The following is an 8,000-nucleotide window of genomic DNA, read 5'->3' as shown; positions in this document are numbered from 1 at the left end:
TTACTGTAAGTGCAACGTAGAATCACACATATATTTTAAGCTTGAGAATGACATAATTAGAGTATGGGCAATAGGTTAGAGGGAAGCCAGATCAATTTGGATGCAATTGCAATAATCAAGGCTAGAGATAATATCGATTTACATGAGGGTAGTCAATGTGACAATAAAAAGCTGACCAGATTTGATAATAAAAGAATAGTAGGCAAATTAAGCAAGATTTATAGCTTCCTGGATATTGGATTAAAAGGAAAGTAAATAGTTGGGGATGACACTCAGGTTTCCAGCTTGAACAGCCAAGAAAATGGTGGTGTCATCGCAAAACAACAACAACAAAAACGGATATATTTGTGAGGCATATGATGATTTTACTCACATTATAAACATGCTGACTTAGGTGACTGGTCCATGCAGAGAGTTGTGTGTAGGAAATCTGATGGTGAAGTCTGCATTTCACCACAGAAATTGGAACCAGGGATGTCAATTGAGAATTCAGCAAATCAGAGATAACAGAGTGAATGAGATTGTCAAAGAGGTTTGGAATGAGATTAAAACTTTGCCCAGGGCAGAAACCTGAAAAGAAAAAACACTTCAAAGTACAAAAGGGGAAAAATAACTTGAAAGAGAGCTGATAGGGAATGAAGTAATCTGAAAAGAGGGCACTGGAAACAGAAAATGGAAAACTAATTTCAAATTTATTACTAAAGTTGTAACAGATGAAATAATGAAAATGAATAAACTTAGAAGAGTTATAACTTTAATTTTACTTTCTCTTTTTACTTATTATAAAAATTACTAAGGTATCGGATATTTTTCCAAACTTCAAAATAGAAACTGAATATGCTAACTAAATTGGTAGTAGCGGAGGCAAGTTTAGGGAATATGATAAATCAGTTAGTGCAGTGCACCTTTTATGTGAAAAAATTATCCGGTGAAAATGAGAACATAAAACAAGCAAGTGGGATCCCTGAGAGAAATAAACTGTATTATCAGTTAGAAAATGAAGTAGATATAAAGGATCCTCTTCACATTTTTGTTGTTACGAGAATAGTCCAAATGAAAAAGCAAGTACAACAAAGACAAAACAGTAGAGTCATCACTTAGTATCTGTAGGATATTGGTTCCAGGACCACTCTCAGATACCAAAATCCACAGGTGCTCAGCTCTCTTACATAAAATGGCATAATACATATAACCTATGGACATCCTCCCATATATTTTAAATCATCTCCGGGTTGGCTATAATAATACAGCTGTCTAAATACTGTCAAAATAGTAGTGTGTGTGTGTGTGTGTGTGTGTGTGTGTGTGTGTGTGTGTGTGAGAGAGAGTGTTTTGCATTTTCACCATAATATGTATAGCTGGGTTAGAAGTTAGAAAATGAAGTAGACATAAAGGATCCTCTTCACATTTTTGTTGTTACGAGGATAATCCAAGTGAAAAAGCAGATACGACAAAGACAAAACCATAGAGTCAAATACTGTCTAAATAGTTATTATACTGTATTGGTTGGGGAATAATGACAAGAAAAGAAATGCCCGTACTTTAGCAAAGATGCAAATTTTAAAAATATTTTTGAAATATTTTCAATCCACCAATGCAATACCCACAGATACTGAGGGGGTGACTGTACTGCATCAAAATCAAGAAAAAGCCTCAAAGCATTAGAGATGGTTGTTCTTGTTTTGGCCTAAAAAATCAACTTGTAGATTCCTAATGTTTATCACTATTTATGAATAAATTCATAAATTTTTATTCAATATAGTTATTTCACTTTTAGAAAGATGATGCTAAAAGGGATAACATATAGCAATAGCTATTTAATGTTTTCCTGGAAAGGGAAACAAACCAGTGTTTCCTAGTTTCTCTTTACTTCCTCAATGATAACTTCTTTTCCCACATGGTTACATAGTTTACAACTTAGTCCCTTAGGCTGTGAAAATAAATTAGCCACCACGCCCGGCTAAGTTTTTGTATTTTTAGTAGAGGCAGGTTTTGCCATGTTGGCCAGGCTGATCTCGAACTCCTGACCTCAGGTGATCTGCCCACCTAGACCTCCCAAAGTGCTAGGATTACAGGTGTGAGCCATCACACCCAGCCTCAGAACTATTTTTTATATCTTTTCATTGCTTCTCTGAAAGAAGCAATGAAGGAATGAAGGAATGAAGGGGTCTTTTGGAGCCTTGAGCTGTGCCGCCTAGGGTTAAGGGAGGGGTGACGCCAGCATTTTCCTGGCTGCTCCAGCTGGTGTCTCGGTATGTCAACTGCCCCTCAGTCCACTGTCTCTGAACTCAGCACCAGGATTCACCTAAGATCTGAAGTCTTCATGGTCCAGGCTGCCTTTCAAGATTACTTGGAGACACAGAGTGATTTAGCCCTCAGTGGCAAAATTTGCAGCCACTCAAGTTCAACAGTTAGCATAGACAATTCCCTTCTGGCCAGGGCTGATTTAAACACTCCATCCTTGCGCCGGTAACAGCTGAGTTGGTCCTGGTTTCCTCTCTCCTCCAACAGGATAGCACTTCACATTTGCTGTGTTCTCCCTCCCTCAGTGCCCAGACATTCTGTCTGCACCATGTTGCTGGATGGGGTGGGAGACGGGTGGCATTGGTGATTTAAAACTTGTTGTTTTTGTTTTGTTTTGTTTTGTTTGAGACATAATGTCACTCTGTTACCCAGGCTGGAGTGCAGTGGTACAATCTCAGCTCACTTCAACCTATACCTTCTGGGGTTGAGTGATTCTCCTGCTTCAGCCTCCTGAGTAGCTGGGACTGCAGGCAACCACCACCACGCTGGGCTAATTTTTTGTATTTTTAGTAGAGGCACGTTTTGCCATGTTGGCCAGGCTGGTCTCAAACTCCTGACCTCTGGTGATCTGCCCACCTAGGCCTCCCAAAGTGCTAGGATTACAGGTGTGAGCCACCACGCTCAGCCTCAGAACTATTTTTTATATCTCTTCATTGCTTCTTTCAGAGATGAAAAGCTAAAACCAGGTATTCTGAGTGCTCACCTGGTTTTGGTTCTTATGAAGGTGGTTTTTTATTTTTGTTTGCTTGTTTTCCTGTATAGATAGTTGTTAACTTGGTGTCCTTGTGGAACAGGAAGATCTGTGGAGCTTTCTATTCTGCCATTTTGTTTTGACTTCTCCTTAAGGTAACTATTGATGGCAAAAACTTACCGTTGAAATTTTCTAAATTTTTTTCTTGTTGTTTTGGACATGCTTTCTTTATTTCCTCCTTTTTTACTGTCTTCCTTTGCAGTTTAATGGTTTTGTGCAGTGGTATGATTTGGATCTTTTTATTGACATTTTGTATATCAACTATAAATTTTTACTAATGGTTACCATGAGGGTTACATAATACATCTCATACTTATAACAGTCTGTTTTTAAGCTAGTAACAACTTTGACTACATACAAGTGTATACTTTTACTCCTTCTCCACATGTTTTATGATTTGGTGTCAAAGTGTACATTTTTAATACTTTGTATCTCCTGACAACTTATTTTAGCTATAGTTTTTAATAGTTTTGTCTTTTATTTATCAAACTAGAGTTCAAATTTTATATACACCACTATTACAGTACTATTTTGTATACAACTCTGTGCTATTTATAGCATTGAGATTTCTATTTTTAGATGTTTTGTGTTATTTACTAAGGTCCTTTCTTTTTAAGCTTAAGGAACTCCCTTTAGTATTTCCTTTAAGGTAAGACTAGTGATGATGAACTATCTGGACTTTGTCTAGAGACACAGAGAACTCAAATTTACTGATAGTTACATAAATGTAAACTGAAGTCACATTGAGAGATTCCATTACACTGATGTCAATGAAGATCAAGGAGGAGAGAATGACATCAATATATTATGGTGTCTCTACTTTATGAAAGGCTATAGCTATTAATACAATAAATTGGGCATTTGCCAGTTATTCGTGGCAGTATTATAAAGTGAAAAAAGTAAAATTTATAAAAGGATATATGATTGCATTTTTTTAGAAGTAACATAATGATGACACTCATGTGTGTAAATGTAAATATGTATGTGTCTGTGTATGTGCATTGATGTTGATGTTAAACATTAAGTGAGGTGAAAAGCAGAGCAAGTTGCTAATGTGGGTTTACTTATATTGGGAGAGAAGGGTGAGGGCCAGAAGAGATTTTTTAGAGGGAGAAGTAGAGTAAGGCAAGTTGAAAATACTGCTTCTAAAACAATTCTATCATGAAATGATCTACTTCCACTTATGAAAATATTTTACACACACACACAAACACACACACAAACACACACACATAGCTGGGCATGGTGGCTACTCAGGAGGCTGAGGCAGAAGAATTGCTTGAACCCGGGAGGCAGAGGTGGCAGTGATCTGAGATCGCGCCACTGCACTCCAGCCTGGGTGACAGAGAGAGACCCTGTCTCAAAAAAGAAAAGACAAGAAAAGAAAAAATAACCCATGTCTGATGACTTGACTGATATATTTTCAAATTTTTTAAATAAAATTGAAGAATAATGTGTATAATATAGGTCTATTTTGGTTAAAAAAAAGATGTACCGATATCTCTTAAAGGTGGTTGTCATATGTATTAACTTAAAAAAGATGCAGGAAAATACATAACTAGCTAATTACATTGGTTATTTGGGGTACTGGGAATTAATTGAATGGGTATGGTCTGGAAGAGAAAATAATTTTGCTTTTATAAGACTTTGTAGTAAATTGTATGATTTGTTACAACAAACATGTATTGTAATCATTTGCAAAATATAAATGAAGTTCAACAGCTGAAATTTGAATTTTATTTTTTCACCTCAGTCTAATCTTAAGGTTTTTATTCATTGTCTATTGAGAATAAAAGCTAATTAAATTTTCTTTTTATGGATTTCTGGAAAATTACTGTATAAGCATCCTTTTTCTCCTGAGATGTCATTCTTTATTCTATTCTCTTATTTAACACATTTTATTAAGGACTTGCTATGTGCCAGATGCTATGGTAGATACTGGTTACACAGTAATATGTGAAACAGATTCAGGGTTTTTTTTCCTCAGAGGCTATATTCCTGGGAAGGAGAACTGTTGGCAGTCAATGAACTTAAAAAAAAAAGCATATATAAGTAAAGCAAATCTCTACAAAAAAATGAATAGGATGTTGCAATGGACAGTAACAAGTTGGGGAAAAGGGCCACTTAAATAGACTGGAAAGGAAAGCTCCTTTGGGGTATAAATAACCCATCTTCTTAGATTATGAGTTCAGATAACTTTCAGACTGGTGTCTGTGCAAAATAATCACTCAGAAACAAAAAATTGCTGGCATCGGGGAAGTGCATACACCCAAGCAGGGCATGCACCCCCTAATATGTTGCAATTCAGAAGGAAGAAAAGCAGTTATACAACCTGTAATCATGCCCATCCCTGTTAATCTTTGGGGATGGGACCCATTAGCCCAATGGGGGGGGTCACTCTGCAGACCTCTTTTTAATTTTGGTCACTGTTGTTGTTCCTCCTCTACCCCTGATGTGGCTCTCTCCAGATCCAATTTGGGTTGAACAGTGGGTTTAAAGGGAGAGAAATTACAATGAGTGCATGAATTAGTTGAGGAGAAATTAAAAGCCGGCCATAAAGAACCATCAAGCAGCCCTTGGACTTTGTCCATTTTCATCATTCCCAAAAGGTCTGGCAAATGGAGACTTTTGCATGACTTACAGGCTATCAGTGCTAATTTGCAACTCATGGGGCCCCTTCAACAGAGTCTCCATTCCCCCACCATGATTCCTCAAGATTGGCCTTCAGTTGTTGTTATTGACTTAAAAGACTGCTTTTATACTATTCCCCTTGCAGAACAGGACAGAGAAAAATTTGCATTTACAATACAAGCTATCAATAATGAAAGGCCAGCTTGCCAATTTAATAGGAAAGTACTTCCTCAAGGAAAGCTGAACAATCCTACCATGTGTCAGTATCATGTAAATCAGGCTTTGCTCCCCAGTAGAAAATAATTTCATAATTGCAAGGTTATTCATTTTATGGATGATATTTTACTAGCAGCCCCAATGGAGACAGTACTTTTAAGTTTATATGCCTCGGTCATAAACAATACACAGTTAAGAGGTCTAATCATAGCACCTGAAAAAGTACAATTGTTCTCTCCTTGGAAATATCTTGGATACATACTAACTTCCCAGTCAGTAAGAACTCAAAAGGTTAAATTAAATAGTAGCAACTTACACACCTTAAATGATTATCAAACATTACTGGGCAATATTAATTGGCTTCACTCCACCTTGGGTATAACTACTGATATGTTACAAAACCTGTTTTCTATCCTAAAGGGCAATACAGTCCTAAACTCTCCCAGGTATTTAACTTCTGCAGCAAAAAGGGAAATTGAGGAAGTGGAGCAAGCTATTTCTCAGAGGCAACTAGATCACAGAGACCCACAATATTCAGTCCAATTATTTGTTTTTCCACTAAACATTCCCCAACAGGATTAATAGGACAGATGGCCCCAGGGTTGTGCTTTCTAGAATGGGATTTTTGCTCACATACCAGGACTAAAACACTATCTCCCTATATCCAACTAGTTAGTAAAGTCATCTATACAGGCTGCAGATGATGCAGTCAGTTGCTAGGTTATGACCCTGAGGCCATAAGAATTCCTTTGAGTAAAAAGCAATTCAAAGCAGTATTGCCCCTATCTCTAGGTCTTCAGAGAGCACTCTCTGATTATGCAGGCCATGTAGAGCATACCCTTCCTGCTGACAAACTTCTTCAGTTCTTAACTTGTACTCTTGTAGTTTTGCCTACAAAAGTAGTTCACTCTCTCATACCTGTGGCAGGAAGTCAGGGACCCTGAACAGAGGGACTGGCTGGAACTGTGGCAGAAGAACATAAATTATGAAGATTTCATGAACATTTATCAGTTCCCAAAATTAATACTTTTATAATTTCTTACACCTGTCTTTACTGCAATCTCTGAACATAAAATGTGAAGCTTTCATGGACATTTATCACTTCCCTAATAATATTCTCATAATTTCTTATGCCTATCTTTACTTTAATCTCTTAATACAATTATCTTCATAAGCTGAGAATGTACATCACCTCAGGACCACTATTGTACTAATTGATTGTAAAATGTGTGTTTGAACAATATGAAATCAGTGTACCTTGAAAAAGAACAGAATAACAGCGAATTCCAGGGAACAAGGGAAGATAACCATAAGGTCTGACTGCCTGCAGGGTGGAGTCAAATACAGCCATATTTTTCTTCTTGCAGAGAGCCTATAAATGGATATGCAAGTAAGAGAGATATCACTGAATTCCTTTCCTAGCAACGAATACCCTGGGGAAGGAATACATTCCTGGGGAGAGGTCTATAAATGGCCGCTCTAGGAGTGTCTGTCTTATGTGGTTGACATAAGCACTGAACTATGCCCTGGTCTCCTGCAGTACCCTCAGGCTTACTAGGATTGGGAAATTCCAGTCTGGTAAATTTTGGTCAGACCAGTTCTCTGCTCCCAAACCCTGTTTCTGTTAAGATGTTTATCAAGACAATACATACACAGCGGGAAGTAGACTCTCATCAGTAATGCTAATTTTGCCTTTGCCTGTGATCTCTATTGCCCTTTGAAACATGTGATCTTTGTGACCTACTCCCTATTCATACACCCCCTCCCCTTTTAAAATCCCTAAAGAAAACTTGCTGGTTTTGCAGCTCGGGGGACATCATGAACCTACCAATATGTGATGTTACCCCCAGAGGCCCAGCTGTAAAACTCCTCTCTTTGTACTATTTCTCAGACTGGCCAACATTTAGGGAAAATAGAGAGAACCTACATTGAAATATTGGGGGCTGGTTCCCCCAATACATATCTAACACTTAAACACTTCTTACTGATGGCTCTGGTAAAAACAGAAAAGCGGCTATTTGGTGGAGACCACATAATTCCTTCCTCGTTCTGGATTTACTAGCACTCAGGGAGCTGAGGTTAAAGGCTTAATATTGGC

The sequence above is a fragment of the Macaca fascicularis genome, chromosome 4, assembly GCF_037993035.2.
Source record: "Macaca fascicularis isolate 582-1 chromosome 4, T2T-MFA8v1.1".
NCBI classification, from domain to species: domain Eukaryota; kingdom Metazoa; phylum Chordata; class Mammalia; order Primates; family Cercopithecidae; genus Macaca; species Macaca fascicularis.
This window is presented reverse-complemented; position numbering follows the sequence as displayed.